Source organism: Lates calcarifer, linkage group LG19 (assembly GCF_001640805.2).
Source record: "Lates calcarifer isolate ASB-BC8 linkage group LG19, TLL_Latcal_v3, whole genome shotgun sequence".
NCBI lineage: Eukaryota > Metazoa > Chordata > Actinopteri > Centropomidae > Lates > Lates calcarifer.
Window position 1 is genome coordinate 15,624,466 of NC_066851.1, and position 22,040 is coordinate 15,646,505.

At 32.4% G+C, this 22,040-nt stretch overlaps 3 long non-coding RNA genes across 3 annotated transcripts; all 3 read left to right on the forward strand.

Moving 5' to 3' along the window:
- Positions 1 to 1,860: 1,860 nt before the first annotated feature.
- On the forward strand, positions 1,861 to 22,019 carry LOC127143626 (uncharacterized). The gene is made up of 5 exons (XR_007815199.1): positions 1,861 to 2,128; positions 2,929 to 3,374; positions 3,912 to 4,357; positions 4,927 to 5,372; positions 21,587 to 22,019. It is a non-coding gene; the product is annotated as an uncharacterized LOC127143626 (long non-coding RNA).
- Positions 9,300 to 9,823, forward strand: LOC127143628 (uncharacterized). The gene is made up of 2 exons (XR_007815201.1): positions 9,300 to 9,576; positions 9,615 to 9,823. It is a non-coding gene; the product is annotated as an uncharacterized LOC127143628 (long non-coding RNA).
- LOC127143627 (uncharacterized) lies at positions 12,809 to 14,696 on the forward strand. The gene is made up of 2 exons (XR_007815200.1): positions 12,809 to 12,943; positions 14,488 to 14,696. It is a non-coding gene; the product is annotated as an uncharacterized LOC127143627 (long non-coding RNA).
- Positions 22,020 to 22,040: the final 21 nt, after the last annotated feature.

Sequence of the window (22,040 nt, forward strand, 5' to 3'; positions counted from 1 at the left end):
ATGTTATATATAATCTGATTAAATGTAAGTAATTAATATTATTACTTTTTGATTGTAATGTCAACAGACATGGTTTTAAAACTAATGTTTTCTCCTTTTTTTCTTTTTTAATCTGAAATGTTGCTGTGTTTTCTGAAAACTTTTTGTTCTGTGACATGTCACTGTGCCTTGACCTTCAGGGCCACTGTATTTTAGAGTTTTAGTCACAAGCCTCAGTCTAACTATCTTCGGTCCAGCAATGATGGAAAATTTCCAAAGATTTTCAGATAACAAGCTCAAAACTGAACTGTCCAAACTAAGATAAAAAAAAGTTGCACAAAGTTGCTGAGTGCTTCTGTCAGTAGTAAGCAAAATATTTAAAAGCACTCAGAAAATAAGTGGAAACGTAACATGACTTAATGGCTGAAAGTGTGAGACAGTTGTTAACCCTGGCAGGCAGACTGAGAAAATATGTAAGGCCAACATTTCTTGCAAAAACTATAAAACTTTGAGATTTTGTCTAAAGTGGTGTGACAAAGTGGCTCAAAGACCTTCAAAGACACTTGTTTTTCACTCATTGATTCTAATGATGAGAGTCTAATGAAGTTGTTTGAGACTACAGCTGGCAACGGGGCTAAAACAAGTAAACTTGTTATGAAAGTTTCGAGGTTCTGGATTCAAAGTTTAGGCCTCTTTTTCCACCCCGAGCTTGGAACCTTTGAAAGCAAACATCTTACATAGAGATTGGAAAGTTTTGACAAAAAATGCTCTGAAGAAGTATGATCCAGTGGTTCAAAGTGCTGGATGGTTGCACTGAAGTTTTGACATTGTGGGTTCATGCCTGAGTAACTTATTGAATTTTGAAAGCCAACACCCAGAGGAAAGGGTGAAAAGTTCTCAGCGAGGAGCTTTGAATGTGAGGGGGAACTGGGTCTGTGTACTAAGTATAAATCATCTGAGACACTTCATCTGGTATACTGGATAATGTGCCTTTTGTGCTTTTTTGGGTGCTGCTTTCACATTCACAAGAGCTAGTTCATTTCACAGTGGTTGGTCATAAGAATGCAAAAGGCACACGATCCAATGTACTTAAAAGATCAACTTTCTCAGATAAATTATACTTTGTACATGGGTAGAACTGATGAGTGATGATACTAGCAACACAGATATGTCTGAAATGCTATTAATCATACATTTGAAATGTTATTAATTCAAGTAGATGACAGTTGAAAGGAAGGGCATACTCTCTGATGTCCATTTATGGCTCACATAAATTCTCCTATTTAGGTCAAATAATGTATTTAAACACAAACTGAATTATCTGATGTACATATTGCTGCACAGCTGAAAGCATGGTTGATTTTTGAAGTTCATGAGTTGCCAATTTGTAAGGTTTCAAAGGACTGTGACTGTGATGATTTATAAAAACACAACTGCAGTTAGAGTGGTAACAGAACCTACATGTTTTTAACCTTATCACATGTGCTAATACTGAGCTGCAAATATTGCTTGTTGTCTCCATACTGTTGCTTAATTTGCTATTTCTTGTAGAGTGGAATTTGTTTATTCATTACTGGTGTCGCAACATAGAATTTGTGTTCACTAAATTCACGAGTGAATGAAAAAAAAAAAAAATAAATAAATAAATAAAGATATTAGTATCATCCAATCCACATTCCCTGTTGTTTCATAATTACACCAGGGGCAAATCCGAGGCCGGCTCTAAGCAGGCAAGATGGGGCAGCGCCACCCTAAACAAATATCTTGCCCCGTCAAATCAAAAATTCAGAAGTTAATAATACACATTTTAATAGATTATCCAAACAAAGAATATGCTAAAAAGTTACGCAATTGATCGCAGTAGTTTAACGTCCGACGAAAGAGAGTTCTACATCTCAACTGGAGTTTTTTCTGCCATTGTTGGCTTACGTCATCATTAGCTATGGCATTCTGGGAGAAACGCAGAGAGGCGGAGAAACGAAGTTGGAAAACAGATTTAAACAAACGTTTGAGCCGTTGTCTTGGTTTGTCAGTACTGTGAGAACACTTAGTTACCGAAGAGGCCTGGATGCTAGAACAAGCTTTGAAGCTATTTTTTTTTAATCGAACACGAGTGAGACTGGACGCTGAACACACCTGCAGCGCGAAGGTAAGGCTAAGGCGCTAACTAGCCAGCGGCTAGCGTTAGCATTTGCATTAGTGGCGAGCGTTAGCATTAGCCTTCCCTTTTAACGTTTTTATCGCGTGGGTGAAAGTATGTCTTTGTTTCCGTGACTGAGGCGTCCCTGGAAAGAGCTCTTGATAGTCTATTTAAATCCCTGTTGTAATTGTTTACAGTCACTTTACCGAGATCTCACATCTCTTTGTAATTTTGTGTTCCATACTGGTCATTTATAGCGGTCTGTCACGTCCTTGTCATCGTTTTGTGTCTGTTGTGGTCATTTTGTGTTACATTGAGTCTGTACCTGGCTGCTTTATACCTGGATGTCAGCGTTAACAACAGCAAATTTGAGGTGGCTCCATGGCCACGCACTTTGATAAAAACTCGAGCTTAATCACAAAGGCGTCAGTTTGAAGTCGATATGATTAAATCTCAAGGAGGAGTTTGTTTAAATACAATGACCCCAAATGGCGAAAAATGAGCAAAATTAGTATATTAAAGTCAAAATGGCTGACTTCTTGTTGGTTTGAGGTAGTAGTATAGTCAGGCGTGAAAATGGTCAAAAAAGTCATAGTAAAGTAAGGCGTAAAAATTGGTCAGAAAATGTCATAGTATGGTAAGGTGCCAAAAACTCTCAAAAAATGTCATAGTATCGTAAGGCGTCAAAAATCAGGTTCAGGTTTAATGTTGAATATTTATTTGTGTTTTCATGGTTAAACTATTGATGAGGAATAGGTAGTAGTGTATTGATCATTTTTCTTTATATGTTTCTCTTTGATTTCCTCCAGGTGTCACCACTTCGTCCACAACATCGTCCACAACCGCAGAGACATGGTCCATGATCGGAGAGACATTGTTGAGGATGAGGGAGACATAGTCCACGATCAGATACATTGTCCATGATCGCAGAGACCTTGTCAAAGATGAGAGAGGCGTTGTCCATGATCAGAGATATTGTCCCATGCTTCGTAGAGACCTTGCGATAGAATCGGCGGAGACGGGGGTCACCGATTTGACGGCATTGCCCGCGATCAGGGACATTGTCGATGATCACAGAGACACCGTCTATGATCTCAGAGACATCGTCCACGATCACAAAGACATAGTCCATGATCACAGAGACTTTGTCCATAATCTCAGAGACACTGTCCGCGATCACAGAGACGTAGTCCACGATTGCAGAGAGTCTTCATACAATGAAGAACTTCTTTGGGACCAGGACAGAAGCCTCCAGGTAATTCACAAACAGCTTTACATCAACTGTCCAACACAGAGCACTGAGATAAAACTGTTTATGTTCAGTATTCAGTATATCAGAAAAGTGTAATAATAGACGTGATCTGCTATATATTGTATAAGTAATTTGTATTAATAAGTAATGTAAAATTAATTAACAATATCAGAAGTAAGATGTAAAAGGTATGTAATAGGTAATGGTGAAAGTAATTTAATATTAGAGATAACAGTAAAAGTAATATGTAATAAAAGAAATACAGAAGTAACAGTAATCCAAAATAGAAGTAAAAATGTCATGTTATAGGGGGACATTGAAAATGTCAAAAAACGCCACAGTATAGTAAGATGTCATAAAATGTAGTAAAATGTAGAAAAATGTCATAGTATAGTAAGGCATCAAAGTGTTTTGTTAAATGTTGTGGTTCAGCTGTAATGTTGGATATTTCTCTGTGTTTTCATGGTTAAACTGTTGATGAGGAATAGGTAGTAGTGTATTGATCATTTTCCTTTGCATATTTCTCTTGACTTTGTCCAGGTCTCACCACTTCGTCCATGACATCGTCCACGATCGCAGAGACGTGGTCCATGATCGGAGAGACATTGTTGAGGATGAGGGAGACATAGTCCACGATCAGATACATTGTCCATGATCGCAGAGACCTTGTCAAAGATGAGAGAGGCGTTGTCCATGATCAGAGATATTGTCCCATGCTTCGTAGAGACCTTGCGATAGAATCGGCGGAGACGGGGGTCACCGATTTGACGGCATTGCCCGCGATCATGGAGACATTGTCGATGATCACAGAGACACCGTCTATGATCTCAGAGACATCGTCCACGATCATAAAGACATAGTCCATGATCACAGAGACTTTGTCCATAATCTCAGAGACACTGTCCGCGATCACAGAGACGTAGTCCACGATGGCAGAGTCTTCATACAATGAAGAACTTCTTTGAGACCATGAAATAAGCCTCCAGGTAATTCACAAACACATATACTATAGTAAGCTGACAAAAACCATCATAAAATTTCATAGTATAGTATGATATCAAAAACCATCAAAAAATAGTCTAGTAAGGCATGAAAAATGGTCAAAAAATGTCATAAAAAGTCATAGTATAGTAAGGCATCAAAAAAACAATCAAAAAATGTCATAGTATAGTAAGTTGTCAAAAATGTTCAAAAATGTCATAGTATAGTAAGGTGTCAGAAACCCTCAAAAAATGTCATAGTATAGTAAGGCATGAAAAATGGTCAAAAAATGTCATAAAAAGTCATAGTATAGTAAGGCATCAAAAAAACAATCAAAAAATGTCATAGTATAGTAAGTTGTCAAAAATGTTCAAAAATGTCATAGTATAGTAAGGTGTCAGAAACCCTCAAAAAATGTCATAGTATAGTAAGGCATCAAAGTGTTTTGTTAAATGTTGTGGTTCAGCTGTAATGTTGAATATTTCTCTGTGTTTTCATGGTTAAACTGTTGATGAGGAATAGGTGGTAGTGTATTGATCATTTTCCTTTGCATATTTCTCTTGACTTTGTCCAGGTCTCATCACTTCGTCCATGACATCGTCCACGATCGCAGAGACGTGGTCCATGATCGGAGAGACATTGTTGAGGATGAGGGAGACATAGTCCACGATCAGATACATTGTCCATGATCGCAGAGACCTTGTCAAAGATGAGAGAGGCGTTGTCCATGATCAGAGATATTGTCCCATGCTTCGTAGAGACCTTGCGATAGAATCGGCGGAGACGGGGGTCACCGATTTGACGGCATTGCCCGCGATCATGGAGACACTGTCGATGATCACAGAGACACCGTCTATGATCTCAGAGACATCGTCCACGATCATAAAGACATAGTCCATGATCACAGAGACTTTGTCCATAATCTCAGAGACACTGTCCGCGATCACAGAGACGTAGTCCACGATGGCAGAGTCTTCATACAATGAAGAACTTCTTTGAGACCATGAAAGAAGCCTCCAGGTAATTCACAAACACATATACTATAGTAAGCCGACAAAAACCATCATAAAATTTCATAGTATAGTATGATATCAAAAACCATCAAAAAATAGTCTAGTAAGGCATGAAAAATGGTCAAAAAATGTCATAAAAAGTCATAGTATAGTAAGGCATCAAAAAAACAATCAAAAAATGTCATAGTATAGTAAGTTGTCAAAAATGTTCAAAAATGTCATAGTATAGTAAGGTGTCAGAAACCCTCAAAAAATGTCATGGTATAGTAAGGCATGAAAAATGGTCAAAAAATGTCATATACTATAGTAAGGCATCAAAAAAACAATCAAAAAAATGTCATAGTATAGGAAGGGGTCGAAAATGGTTAAAAAATGTCATAGTATAGTAAGGGGTCAAAAACGGTCATAGTATAGCATGACGTCAAAAACGGTCAAAAATGTTATAGTAAGGCATGATAAATGGTCAAAAAATGTCATACTATAGTAAGGCATCAAAAACCATCAAAAAAAATGTCATAGTATAGGAAGGGGTTGAAAATGGTGAAAAAATGTCACAGTATAGTAAGGCATGAAAAATGGTCAAAAAATGTAAAAGTATAGTAATGGGTCAAAAACTGTCAAAAATGTTATAGTATAGTGAGGCTTGATAAATGTTTAAAAAATGTCATTGTATAGTAAGGTGTCAAAAACCCTCAAAAAATGTCATAGTATAGTAATATGTCAAAAAATGTCAGAGCACAGTAAGGCATGATAAATGGTCCAAAAATGTTATAGAATAGTAAGGTGTCAAAAACCATCAGAAAATGTCATAGTAGGGTGTCAAAAACCATCAAAAAATGTCATAGTAGGGTGTCAAAAATGGTCACAAAATGTAAGATGTCAAAAACTGTAAAAAAAAAAAAAAAAAATGTCATAGTATAGTAAAGTGTCAAAAAATGGTCAAAAAATGTAAGGTGTCAAAAACTGTCAAAAAATGTCATGGTAGTAAGGCATGATAAATGGTCAAAAAATGTCATAGTATAATAAGGTGTCAGAAATGGTCAAAAACCATCCAAAAATGTCATAGTATAGTAAGGCGTCAAAAACCATCAAAAAATGTCATAGTATAGTAAAGTGTCAAAAATGGTCAAAAAATGTCATAGTATAGTAAGGCAGCAGAAACCCTCAAAAAATGTCAAAAAATGTCATAGTATAGCAAGGAATGAAAAATGGTCACAAAATGTTATAGAATAGTAAGGCGTCAAAAACCATCAAAAAATGTCATAGTATAGTATGATGTCAGAAACCATCAAAAAATGTCATAGTAGGGTGTCAAAAATGGTCACAAAATGTAAGGTGTCAAAAACCATCAAAAAAATGTCATAGTATAGTATGATGTCAAAAATTGTCAAAAAATGTCATAGTATAGTAAGGCGTCAAAATCCATCAAAAATTGTCATAGTATAGTATGATGTCAGAAACCATCAAAAAATGTCATAGTAGGGTGTCAAAAATGGTCACAAAATGTCATAGTATAGTAAGGCATGAAAAATGGTCAAAAAATGTTATAGAATAGTAAGGCGTCAAAAACCATCAAAAAATGTCATAGTATAGTATGATGTCAGAAACCATCAAAAAATGTCATTGTATAGTAAGGCGTCAAAAACCATCAAAAAATGTTATAGTATAGTATGATGTCAAAAACTGTCAAAAAAATGCCATAGTATAGTAAAGTGTCAAAAATGGTCAAAAAATGTAAGGTGTCAAAAACTGTCAAAAAAATGCCATAGTATAGTTAAGTGTCAAAAATGGTCAAAAAATGTAAGGTGTCAAAAACTGTCAAAAAATGTCATAGTAAAGTAAGGTGTCTGAAACCCTCAAAAAATGTCAAAGTATAGTAAGGCGTCAGAAACCCTCAAAAAATATAATGGTAGTAAGGCATGAAAAATGGTCCAAAAAATGTTATAGAATAGTAAGGCGTCAAAAACCATCGAAAAATGTCATAGTAGGGTGTCAAAAATGGTCACAAAATGTCATAGTATAATAAGGTGTCCGAAATGGTCAAAACCATCCACAAATGTCATAGTATAGTAATATGTCAAAAAATGTCAGAGCATAGTAAGGCATGATAAATGGTCCAAAAATGTTATAGAATAGTAAGGTGTCAAAAACCATCAAAAAATGTCATAGTATAGTAAGGCATGAAAAATGGTCCAAAAATGTTATAGAATAGTAAGGCGTCAAAAACCATCGAAAAATGTCATAGTATAGTAAGGTGTCAAAAACCATCAAAAAATGTCATAGTATAGTAAGGCATGAAAAATGGTCAAAAAATGTTATAGAATAGTATGATGTCAGAAACCAAAAAATGTCATAGTAGGGTGTCAAAAATGGTCACAAAATGTAAGGTGTCAAAACCTGTCAAAAAAAATGTCATAGTATAGTAAGGCATGAAAAATGGTCAAAAAATGTTATAGAATAGTAAGGTGTCAAAAACCATCAAAAAATGTCATAGTATAGTAAAGTGTCAAAAATGGTCACAAAATGTAAGGTGTCAAAAACTGTCAAAAAAATGTCATAGTATAGTAAGGTGTCAAAAATTGTCAAAAAATGTCATAGTATAGTAAGGCATGATAATTACTCAAAAAATGTCATAGTATAGTAAAGTGTCAAAAATGGTCACAAAATGTAAGGTGTCAAAAACTGTCAAAAAAATGTCATAGTATAGTAAGGTGTCAAAAATTGTCAAAAATTGTCATAGTATAGTAAGGCATGATAATTACTCAAAAAATGTCATAGTATAGTAAAGTGTCAAAAATGGTCAAAAAATGTAAGGTGTCAAAAACTCTCAAAAAATGTCATAGTATAGTAAGGCAGCAGAAACCCTCAAAAAATGTCAAAAAATGCCATAGTATAGTAAGGAATGAAAAATGGTCAAAAAATGTTATAGAATAGTAAGGCGTCAAAAACCATCAAAAAATGTCATAGTATAGTATGATGTCAGAAACCATCAAAAAATGTCATAGTAGGGTGTCAAAAATGGTCACAAAATGTAAGGTGTCAAAACCTGTCAAAAAAAAAATGTCATAGTATAGTAAGGCATGAAAAATGGTCAAAAAATGTCATAGTATAGTAAGGCGTCAAAAACCATCAAAAATTGTCATAGTATAGTATGATGTCAGAAACCATCAAAAAAATGTCATAGTATAGTAAGGCGTCAAAAACCATCAAAAAATGTTATAGTATAGTATGATGTCAAAAACCATCAAAAAAATGTCATAGTATAGTAAAGTGTCAAAAATTGTCAAAAAATGTCATAGTATAGTAAGGCGTCAAAAACCCTCAAAAAATGTCATGGTAGTAAGGCATGAAAAATGGTCCAAAAAATGTTATAGAATAGTAAGGCGTCAAAAACCATCGAAAAATGTCATAGTAGGGTGTCAAAAATGGTCACAAAATGTCATAGTAAAGTGTCAAAAATGGTCAAAAAATGTCATAGTATAATAAGGTGTCCGAAATGGTCAAAACCATCGAAAAATGTCATAGTATAGTATGATGTCAAAAAATGTCAGAGCATAGTAAGGCATGATAAATGGTCAAAAAATGTTATAGAATAGTAAGGCGTCAAAAACCATCAAAAAATGTCATAGTAGGGTGTCAAAAATGGTCACAAAATGTAAGGTGTCAAAACCTGTCAAAAAAAATGTCATAGTATAGTAAGGTGTCAAAAATTGTCAAAAAATGTCATAGTATAGTATGATGTCAGAAACCATCAAAAAATGTCATAGTAGGGTGTCAAAAATGGTCACAAAATGTCATAGTAAAGTGTCAAAAATGGTCAAAAAATGTCATAGTATAATAAGGTGTCAGAAATGGTCAAAAACCATCAAAAAATGTCATAGTATAGTATGATGTCAGAAACCCTCAAAAAATGTCATAGTATAGTAAGGCGTCAGAAACCATCAAAAAATGTCATAGTATAGTAAGGCATGAAAAATGGTCAAAAAATGTCATAGTATAGTAAGGTGTCAAAAATTGTCAAAAAATGTCATAGTATAGTAAGGCAGCAGAAACCCTCAAAAAATGTCATAGTATAGCAAGGCATGAAAAATGGTCACAAAATGTAAGGTGTCAAAAACTGTCAAAAAAATGCCATAGTATAGTTAAGTGTCAAAAATGGTCAAAAAATGTAAGGTGTCAAAAACTGTTAAAAAATGTCATAGTATAGTAAGGTGTCTGAAACCCTCAAAAAATGTCAAAGTATAGTAAGGCGTCAGAAACCCTCAAAAAATGTCATGGTAGTAAGGCATGAAAAATGGTCCAAAAAATGTTATAGAATAGTAAGGCGTCAAAAACCATCGAAAAATGTCATAGTAGGGTGTCAAAAATGGTCAAAAAATGTCATAGTATAATAAGGTGTCCGAAATGGTCAAAACCATCGAAAAATGTCATAGTATAGTAATATGTCAAAAAATGTCAGAGCATAGTAAGGCATGATAAATGGTCCAAAAATGTTATAGAATAGTAAGGCGTCAAAAACCATCAAAAAATGTCATAGTATAGTAAGGTGTCAAAAACCATCAAAAAATGTCATAGTATAGTAAGGCATGAAAAATGGTCAAAAAATGTTATAGAATAGTAAGGTGTCAAAAACCATCAAAAAAATGTCATAGTATAGTAAAGTGTCAAAAATGGTCAAAAAATGTAAGGTGTCAAAAACTGTCAAAAAATGTCATAGTATAGTAAGGTGTCTGAAACCCTCAAAAAATGTCAAAGTATAGTAAGGCGTCAGAAACCCTCAAAAAATATAATGGTAGTAAGGCATGAAAAATGGTCCAAAAAATGTTATAGAATAGTAAGGCGTCAAAAACCATCGAAAAATGTCATAGTAGGGTGTCAAAAATGGTCACAAAATGTCATAGTATAATAAGGTGTCCGAAATGGTCAAAACCATCCACAAATGTCATAGTATAGTAATATGTCAAAAAATGTCAGAGCATAGTAAGGCATGATAAATGGTCCAAAAATGTTATAGAATAGTAAGGCGTCAAAAACCATCAAAAAATGTCATAGTATAGTAAGGTGTCAAAAACCATCAAAAAATGTCATAGTATAGTAAGGCATGAAAAATGGTCAAAAAATGTTATAGAATAGTAAGGTGTCAAAAACCATCAAAAAAATGTCATAGTATAGTAAAGTGTCAAAAATGGTCAAAAAATGTAAGGTGTCAAAAACTGTCAAAAAATGTCATAGTATAGTAAGGTGTCTGAAACCCTCAAAAAATGTCAAAGTATAGTAAGGCGTCAGAAACCCTCAAAAAATATAATGGTAGTAAGGCATGAAAAATGGTCCAAAAAATGTTATAGAATAGTAAGGCGTCAAAAACCATCGAAAAATGTCATAGTAGGGTGTCAAAAATGGTCACAAAATGTCATAGTATAATAAGGTGTCCGAAATGGTCAAAACCATCCACAAATGTCATAGTATAGTAATATGTCAAAAAATGTCAGAGCATAGTAAGGCATGATAAATGGTCCAAAAATGTTATAGAATAGTAAGGTGTCAAAAACCATCAAAAAATGTCATAGTATAGTAAGGCATGAAAAATGGTCCAAAAATGTTATAGAATAGTAAGGCGTCAAAAACCATCGAAAAATGTCATAGTATAGTAAGGTGTCAAAAACCATCAAAAAATGTCATAGTATAGTAAGGCATGAAAAATGGTCAAAAAATGTTATAGAATAGTAAGGTGTCAAAAACCATCAAAAAATGTCATAGTAGGGTGTCAAAAATGGTCACAAAATGTAAGGTGTCAAAACCTGTCAAAAAAAATGTCATAGTATAGTAAGGCATGAAAAATGGTCAAAAAATGTTATAAAATAGTAAGGTGTCAAAAACCATCAAAAAATGTCATAGTATAGTAAAGTGTCAAAAATGGTCACAAAATGTAAGGTGTCAAAACCTGTCAAAAAAAATGTCATAGTATAGTAAGGTGTCAAAAATTGTCAAAAAATGTCATAGTATAGTATGATGTCAGAAACCATCAAAAAATGTCATAGTAGGGTGTCAAAAATGGTCACAAAATGTCATAGTAAAGTGTCAAAAATGGTCAAAAAATGTCATAGTATAATAAGGTGTCAGAAATGGTCAAAAACCATCAAAAAATGTCATAGTATAGTATGATGTCAGAAACCCTCAAAAAATGTCATAGTATAGTAAGGCGTCAGAAACCATCAAAAAATGTCATAGTATAGTAAGGCATGAAAAATGGTCAAAAAATGTCATAGTATAGTAAGGTGTCAAAAATTGTCAAAAAATGTCATAGTATAGTAAGGCATGATAATTACTCAAAAAATGTCATAGTATAGTAAAGTGTCAAAAATGGTCACAAAATGTAAGGTGTCAAAAACTGTCAAAAAAATGTCATAGTATAGTAAGGTGTCAAAAATTGTCAAAAATGTCATAGTATAGTAAGGCATGATAATTACTCAAAAAATGTCATAGTATAGTAAAGTGTCAAAAATGGTCAAAAAATGTAAGGTGTCAAAAAATGTCAGAGTATAGTAAGGCGTCAAAAACCATCAAAAATTGTCATAGTATAGTATGATGTCAGAAACCATCAAAAAATGTCATAGTATAGTAAGGCGTCAAAAACCATCAAAAAATGTTATAGCATAGTATGATGTCAAAAACCATCAAAAAAATGTCATAGTATAGTAAAGTGTCAAAAATTGTCAAAAAATGTCATAGTATAGTAAGGCGTCAAAAACCCCTCAAAAAATGTCATGGTAGTAAGGCATGAAAAATGGTCCAAAAAATGTTATAGAATAGTAAGGCGTCAAAAACCATCGAAAAATGTCATAGTACGGTGTCAAAAATGGTCAAAAAATGTCATAGTATAATAAGGTGTCCGAAATGGTCAAAACCATCGAAAAATGTCATAGTATAGTATGATGTCAAAAAATGTCAGAGCATAGTAAGGCATGATAAATGGTCAAAAATGTTATAGAATAGTAAGGCGTCAAAAACCATCAAAAATGTCATAGTAGGGTGTCAAAAATGGTCACAAAATGTAAGGTGTCAAAACCTGTCAAAAAAAATGTCATAGTATAGTAAGGTGTCAAAATTGTCAAAAAATGTCATAGTATAGTATGATGTCAGAAACCATCAAAAAATGTCATAGTAGGGTGTCAAAAATGGTCACAAAATGTCATAGTAAAGTGTCAAAATGGTCAAAAAATGTCATAGTATAATAAGGTGTCAGAAATGGTCAAAAACCATCAAAATGTCATAGTATAGTATGATGTCAAAAAAAATGTCGTCAGAAACTCAAAAAATGTCATAGTATAGTAAGGCATGAAAAATGGTCAAAAAATGTCATAGTATAGTAAGGTGTCAAAAATTGTCAAAAAATGTCATAGTATAGTAAGGCAGCAGAAACCCTCAAAAAATGTCATAGTATAGCAAGGCATGAAAAATGGTCACAAAATGTAAGGTGTCAAAAACTGTCAAAAAAATGCCATAGTATAGTTAAGTGTCAAAAATGGTCAAAAAATGTAAGGTGTCAAAAACTGTTAAAAAATGTCATAGTATAGTAAGGTGTCTGAAACCCTCAAAAAATGTCAAAGTATAGTAAGGCGTCAGAAACCTCAAAAAATGTCATGGTAGTAAGGCATGAAAAATGGTCCAAAAAATGTTATAGAATAGTAAGGCGTCAAAAACCATCGAAAAATGTCATAGTAGGGTGTCAAAAATGGTCAAAAAATGTCATAGTATAATAAGGTGTCCGAAATGGTCAAAACCATCGAAAAATGTCATAGTATAGTAATATGTCAAAAAATGTCAGAGCATAGTAAGGCATGATAAATGGTCCAAAATTGTTATAGAATAGTAAGGCGTCAAAAACCATCAAAAAATGTCATAGTATAGTAAGGTGTCAAAAACCATCAAAAAATGTCATAGTATAGTAAGGCATGAAAAATGGTCCAAAAATGTTATAGAATAGTAAGGCGTCAAAAACCATCGAAAAATGTCATAGTATAGTAATGGTAGGTCAAAAACCATCAAAAAATGTCATAGTATAGTAAGGCATGAAAAATGGTCAAAAAATGTTATAGAATAGTAAGGTGTCAAAAACCATCAAAAAATGTCATAGTATAGTATGATGTCAGAAACCATCAAAAAATGTCATAGTAGGGTGTCAAAAATGGTCACAAAATGTAAGGTGTCAAAACCTGTCAAAAAAAATGTCATAGTATAGTAAGGCATGAAAAATGGTCAAAAAATGTTATAGAATAGTAAGGTGTCAAAAACCATCAAAAAATGTCATAGTATAGTAAAGTGTCAAAAATGGTCACAAAATGTAAGGTGTCAAAAACTGTCAAAAAAATGTCATAGTATAGTAAGGTGTCAAAAATTGTCAAAAAATGTCATAGTATAGTAAGGCATGATAATTACTCAAAAAATGTCATAGTATAGTAAAGTGTCAAAAATGGTCACAAAATGTAAGGTGTCAAAAACTGTCAAAAAAATGTCATAGTATAGTAAGGTGTCAAAAATTGTCAAAAAATGTCATAGTATAGTAAGGCATGATAATTACTCAAAAAATGTCATAGTATAGTAAAGTGTCAAAAATGGTCAAAAAATGTAAGGTGTCAAAAACTGTCAAAAAATGTCATAGTATAGTAAGGCAGCAGAAACCCTCAAAAAATGTCAAAAAATGCCATAGTATAGTAAGGAATGAAAAATGGTCAAAAAATGTTATAGAATAGTAAGGCGTCAAAAACCATCAAAAAATGTCATAGTATAGTATGATGTCAGAAACCATCAAAAAATGTCATAGTAGGGTGTCAAAAATGGTCACAAAATGTAAGGTGTCAAAACCTGTCAAAAAAAAATGTCATAGTATAGTAAGGCATGAAAAATGGTCAAAAAATGTCATAGTATAGTAAGGCGTCAAAAACCATCAAAAATTGTCATAGTATAGTATGATGTCAGAAACCATCAAAAAATGTCATAGTATAGTAAGGCGTCAAAAACCATCAAAAAATGTTATAGTATAGTATGATGTCAAAAACCATCAAAAAAATGTCATAGTATAGTAAGGTGTCTGAAACCCTCAAAAAATGTCAAAGTATAGTAAGGCGTCAGAAACCCTCAAAAAATGTCATGGTAGTAAGGCATGAAAAATGGTCCAAAAAATGTTATAGAATAGTAAGGCGTCAAAAACCATCGAAAAATGTCATAGTAGGGTGTCAAAAATGGTCAAAAAATGTCATAGTATAATAAGGTGTCCGAAATGGTCAAAACCATCGAAAAATGTCATAGTATAGTAATATGTCAAAAAATGTCAGAGCATAGTAAGGCATGATAAATGGTCCAAAAATGTTATAGAATAGTAAGGCGTCAAAAACCATCAAAAAATGTCATAGTATAGTAAGGTGTCAAAAACCATCAAAAAATGTCATAGTATAGTAAGGCATGAAAAATGGTCCAAAAATGTTATAGAATAGTAAGGCGTCAAAAACCATCGAAAAATGTCATAGTATAGTAAGGCATGAAAAATGGTCAAAAAATGTTATAGAATAGTAAGGTGTCAAAAACCATCAAAAAATGTCATAGTATAGTATGATGTCAGAAACCATCAAAAAATGTCATAGTAGGGTGTCAAAAATGGTCACAAAATGTAAGGTGTCAAAACCTGTCAAAAAAAATGTCATAGTATAGTAAGGCATGAAAAATGGTCAAAAAATGTTATAGAATAGTAAGGTGTCAAAAACCATCAAAAAATGTCATAGTATAGTAAAGTGTCAAAAATGGTCACAAAATGTAAGGTGTCAAAAACTGTCAAAAAAATGTCATAGTATAGTAAGGTGTCAAAAATTGTCAAAAAATGTCATAGTATATAAGGCATGATAATTACTCAAAAAATGTCATAGTATAGTAAAGTGTCAAAAATGGTCACAAAATGTAAGGTGTCAAAAACTGTCAAAAAAATGTCATAGTATAGTAAGGTGTCAAAAATTGTCAAAAAATGTCATAGTATAGTAAGGCATGATAATTACTCAAAAAATGTCATAGTATAGTAAAGTGTCAAAAATGGTCAAAAAATGTAAGGTGTCAAAAACTGTCAAAAAATGTCATAGTATAGTAAGGCAGCAGAAACCCTCAAAAAATGTCAAAAAATGCCATAGTATAGTAAGGAATGAAAAATGGTCAAAAAATGTTATAGAATAGTAAGGCGTCAAAAACCATCAAAAAATGTCATAGTATAGTATGATGTCAGAAACCATCAAAAAATGTCATAGTAGGGTGTCAAAAATGGTCACAAAATGTAAGGTGTCAAAACCTGTCAAAAAAAAATGTCATAGTATAGTAAGGCATGAAAAATGGTCAAAAAATGTCATAGTATAGTAAGGCGTCAAAAACCATCAAAAATTGTCATAGTATAGTATGATGTCAGAAACCATCAAAAAATGTCATAGTATAGTAAGGCGTCAAAAACCATCAAAAAATGTTATAGTATAGTATGATGTCAAAAACCATCAAAAAAATGTCATAGTATAGTAAAGTGTCAAAAATTGTCAAAAAATGTCATAGTATAGTAAGGCGTCAAAAACCCTCAAAAAATGTCATGGTAGTAAGGCATGAAAAATGGTCCAAAAAATGTTATAGAATAGTAAGGCGTCAAAAACCATCGAAAAATGTCATAGTAGGATGTCAAAAATGGTCACAAAATGTCATAGTAAAGTGTCAAAAATGGTCAAAAAATGTCATAGTATAATAAGGTGTCCGAAATGGTCAAAACCATCCAAAAATGTCATAGTATAGTATGATGTCAAAAAATGTCAGAGCATAGTAAGGCATGATAAATGGTCAAAAAATGTTATAGAATAGTAAGGCGTCAAAAACCATCAAAAAATGTCATAGTAGGGTGTCAAAAATGGTCACAAAATGTAAGGTGTCAAAACCTGTCAAAAAAAATGTCATAGTATAGTAAGGTGTCAAAAATTGTCAAAAAATGTCATAGTATAGTATGATGTCAGAAACCATCAAAAAATGTCATAGTAGGGTGTCAAAAATGGTCACAAAATGTCATAGTAAAGTGTCAAAAATGGTCAAAAAATGTCATAGTATAATAAGATGTCAGAAATGGTCAAAAACCAAAAAAATGTCATAGTATAGGATGTCAGAAACCATCAAAAAATGTCATAGTATAGTAAGGCGTCAGAAACCATCAAAAAATGTCATAGTATAGTAAGGTGAAAATGGTCAAAAATGTCATAGTATAGTAAGGTGTCAAAAATTGTCAAAAATGTCATAGTATAGCAGGCATGAAAAATGGTCAAAAAATGTAAGGTGTCAAAACTGTTAAAAAATGTCATAGTATAGTAAGGTGTCTGAAACCCTCAAAAATGTCAAAGTATAGTAAGGCCAGAAACCCTCAAAAAATGTCATGGTAGTAAGGCATGAAAAATGGTCCAAAAAATGTTATAGAATAGTAAGGCGTCAAAAACCATCGAAAAATGTCATAGTAGGGTGTCAAAAATGGTCAAAAAATGTCATAGTATAATAAGGTGTCCGAAATGGTCAAAACCATCGAAAAATGTCATAGTATAGTAATATGTCAAAAAATGTCAGAGCATAGTAAGGCATGATAAATGGTCCAAAAATGTTATAGAATAGTAAGGCGTCAAAAACCATCAAAAAATGTCATAGTATAGTAAGGTGTCAAAAACCATCAAAAAATGTCATAGTATAGTAAGGCATGAAAAATGGTCCAAAAATGTTATAGAATAGTAAGGCGTCAAAAACCATCGAAAAATGTCATAGTATAGTAAGGTGTCAAAAACCATCAAAAAATGTCATAGTATAGTAAGGCATGAAAAATGGTCAAAAAATGTTATAGAATAGTAAGGTGTCAAAAACCATCAAAAAATGTCATAGTATAGTATGATGTCAGAAACCATCAAAAATGTCATAGTAGGGTGTCAAAAATGGTCACAAAATGTGTCAAAACCTGTCAAAAAAAATGTCATAGTATAGTAAGGCATGAAAAATGGTCAAAAAATGTTATAGAATAGTAAGGTGTCAAAAACCATCAAAAAAATGTCATAGTATAGTAAAGTGTCAAAAATGGTCAAAAAATGTAAGGTGTCAAAAACTGTCAAAAAATGTCATAGTATAGTAAGGTGTCTGAAACCCTCAAAAAATGTCAAAGTATAGTAAGGCGTCAGAAACCCTCAAAAAATATAATGGTAGTAAGGCATGAAAAATGGTCCAAAAAATGTTATAGAATAGTAAGGCGTCAAAAACCATCGAAAAATGTCATAGTAGGGTGTCAAAAATGGTCACAAAATGTCATAGTATAATAAGGTGTCCGAAATGGTCAAAACCATCCACAAATGTCATAGTATAGTAATATGTCAAAAAATGTCAGAGCATAGTAAGGCATGATAAATGGTCCAAAAATGTTATAGAATAGTAAGGCGTCAAAAACCATCAAAAAATGTCATAGTATAGTAAGGTGTCAAAAAACCATCAAAAAATGTCATAGTATAGTAAAGTGTCAAAAATGGTCAAAAAATGTAAGGTGTCAAAAAATGACAAAAAATGTCATAGTATAGTAAGGCATGAAAAATGGTCAAAAAATGTTATAGAATAGTAAGTCAAAAACCATCAAAAAATGTCATAGTAGGGTGTCAAAAATGGTCACAAAATGTAAGGTGTCAAAAACCCTCAAAAAATGTCATGGTAGTAAGGCATGATAAATGGTCAAAAAAATGTCAAAGTATAGTAAGGCGTCAGAAACCCTCAAAAAATTTCATAGTATATATAAGGCATGAAAAATGGTCAAAAAATGTCATAGTATAGTAAGGTGTCAAAAATGGTCAAAAATGTCATAGTATAATAAGGTGTCCGAAATGGTCAAAACCATCCAAAAATGTCATAGTATAGTATGATGTCAAAAAATGTCAGAGCATAGTAAGGCATGATAAATGGTCAAAAATGTAAGGTGTCAAAAACTGTCAAAAAAATGCCATAGTATAGTTAAGTGTCAAAAATGGTCAAAAAATGTAAGGTGTCAAAAACTGTTAAAAAATGTCATAGTATAGTAAGGTGTCTGAAACCCTCAAAAAATGTCATGGTAGTAAGGCATGAAAAATGGTCCAAAAAATGTTATAGAATAGTAAGGCGTCAAAAACCATCGAAAAATGTCATAGTAGGGTGTCAAAAATGGTCACAAAATGTCATAGTATAATAAGGTGTCCGAAATGGTCAAAACCATCGAAAAATGTCATAGTATAGTAATATGTCAAAAAATGTCAGAGCATAGTAAGGCATAATAAATGGTCCAAAAATGTTATAGAATAGTAAGGCGTCAAAAACCATCAAAAAATGTCATAGTATAGTAAGGTGTCAAAAACCATCAAAAAATGTCATAGTATAGTAAGGCATGAAAAATGGTCAAAAAATGTTATAGAATAGTAAGGTGTCAAAAACCATCAAAAAAATGTCATAGTATAGTAAAGTGTCAAAAATGGTCAAAAAATGTAAGGTGTCAAAAACTGTCAAAAAATGTCATAGTATAGTAAAGTGTCAAAAATTGTCAAAAAATGTCATAGTAGGGTGTCAAAAATGGTCACAAAATGTAAGGTGTCAAAAACCATCAAAAAAATGTCATAGTATAGTAAAGTGTCAAAAATGGTCACAAAATGTAAGGTGTCAGAAACCCTCAAAAAATGTCATAGTATAGTAAGGCATGAAAAATGGTCAAAAAATGTCATAGTATAGTAAGGTGTCAAAAATTGTCAAAAAATGTCATAGTATAGTAAGGGGTCAAAAACCATCAAAAAAATGTCATAGTATAGTAAAGTGTCAAAAATGGTCACAAAATGTAAGGTGTCAGAAACCCTCAAAAAATGTCATAGTATAGTAAGGCATGAAAAATGGTCAAAAAATGTCATAGTATAGTAAAGTGTCAAAAACTGTCAAAAAATGTCATAGTAGGGTGTCAAAAATGGTCACAAAATGTAAGGTGTCAAAACCTGTCAAAAAAAATGTCATAGTATAGTAAGGTGTCAAAAATTGTCAAAAAATGTCATAGTATAGTATGATGTCAGAAACCATCAAAAAATGTCATAGTAGGGTGTCAAAAATGGTCACAAAATGTCATAGTATAATAAGGTGTCAGAAATGGTCAAAAACCATCAAAAAATGTCATAGTATAGTATGATGTCAGAAACCATCAAAAAATGTCATAGTATAGTAAAGTGTCAAAAATGGTCAAAAAATGTAAGGTGTCAGAAACCCTCAAAAAATGTCATAGTATAGTAAGGTGTCAAAAATGGTCACAAAATGTCATAGTATAGTAAAGTGTCAAAAACTGTCAAAAAATGTCATAGTATAGCAAGGCATGAAAAATGGTCACAAAATGTAAGGTGTCAAAAACTGTCAAAAAAATGCCATAGTATAGTTAAGTGTCAAAAACTGTCAAAAAATGTCATAGTATAATAAGGTGTCAGAAATGGTCAAAAACCATCAAAAAATGTCACAGTATAATAAGGCGTCAGAAACCATCAAAAAATGTCATAGTATAGTAAAGTGTCAAAAATGGTCAAAAAATGTAAGGTGTCAGAAACCCTCAAAAAATGTCACAGTATAATAAGGCGTCAAAAACCATCGAAAAATGTCATAGTAGGGTGTCAAAAATGGTCACAAAATGTAAGGTGTCAAAAATGGTCAAAACCATCCACAAATGTCATAGTATAGTAATATGTCAAAAAATGTCAGAGCATAGTAAGGCATGAAAAATGTTTAAAAAATGTTATGGAATAGTAAGGCGTCAGAAACCCTCAAAAAATTTCATAGTAGGGTGTCAAAAATGGTCACAAAATGTAAGGTGTCAGAAATGGTCAGAAACCATCAAAAAATGTCATAGTATAGTAAGGCTAAAAGCTGTGACCCTAACCCTAACCTCTAGCTACAAGTGGCCTCTGGCTAAAAATATTAACTTTCATACAATATTAAATAGATTGGCAGAATATTTAATGTTCAGAAGTATTTATTCAAGAGTAAGATAATCCTTTATTAGGGCCACAGTGGGGAAATTCAGTGTTATAGCAGCAAAAATATAAAAAGACATGATATAAGCAAGGCAAGATATAAAACAACATAACAATATATACAAATTATAAACAATATGAACAGGACTATGTACAAAGTAATAGATTGGATTTGAGTACTGATATTGCACTGTTTGAAATAGCAAAATACCAAAATGAAATGACAAAAACAAAATCCAACTTTCCCACAAACACTATGTAGAGGTGTGAGTGTGTCTATGGCAAACAAAGACTGCTGCAAAGATAGTTCCTATGTCTTAAGCCCAATGCCATAGTATAGTAAGCCATCCAAAATATGTAGAAATTTCACAGTATAGTAATGGTAAAAGTAATCTGTAATATAAAAGCAATGCAAAGTAATAACCCAAAATAGAAGTAAAAATGTCACGTTACAGTGAGCTGTCAAAAATGTCATAGTACGTAAGGCATAAAAATGGTCAGTGTTGTAAGGCAACAAGAACCATGAAAAAAATGTCATAGTACAACTTTTGAGTTTTTCTTTTTTTTTTTCAAATTAATATCACAAAGTGATTTTGTAATGCAGAAGTGCCAAATATTCAATACTTGCAGGTTGCGATTAAAATGTATAACAGAGGCTAAAAAGTCTAATCTCTGGCTAAAAGCCCTAACCCTAACTCTAACCTCCAGCTAAAAATATTCACTTTCACACAGTATTAAACAAAATATCCAGTGTTCAGAAGTATTTATTTGCGTAAGAATCCTTAATCAGTCCCACAACAGGGAAATTCAGTGTTGCAACAGCAAAAATATAAAAAGGCATTTTTTATATATATATATATATATATATATATACACACACACAATATCAAAAAATAATTAACAGAACTGTGTGCACAGTAATAGATTGGATTTGAGTACTGATAATGCACAAATACCAAAATGAAAATCTTAACCTAACCCATCAACTGTGTAGAAGTGTGTGTCTGTGGAAGACAAAGGTAAGATGGCTACTTTGAGAGTTCTTTTGTCTTAAGCTGCAGGTCATAGTACAGTAAGATGTCAAAAACCGACAAAAAATTGTCAGAATAGTATGTTGTAAGCATATTTAGATTTACTGATCAGTTTCTGTGATTAACACATGTTCTTGTCTCTGCAGGAGGAGAAGACGACAGCAGCTGAAGACCTGAAGTGGATGAAAGAAAACAAAAATGTTACAAAGCTGTAATTAGATTAAAAAATAAAAATAAAAAAAACTCCATCTGTAAACAGTGCTGGTGTCCTGTTATTTTAGTGAAAACACTTCTACCATCTATAATGGAGTCATGGGCACATTTTCCAAAGACTTATGTCTTTATTAAACACCTGTGAGAGCATTCAACTGCTTATGATACAATTATTTAATTAATAATTGTATCAAAAGCAGTTAAATGATCACAAAGATGCTTAGTAGACATGTTCCGCTTTGGAAAATGTGCTCATAACTACATTAACCCTAACTAGCTCTGTTTCCTTGTGGTCAAATGTCTGTCATTATATTTTTCCGTGATTTGTTATATGTTGTCTGGAATAAAATCATTAAAAGTGTCTTCTTAAACTATTTATTTTACATT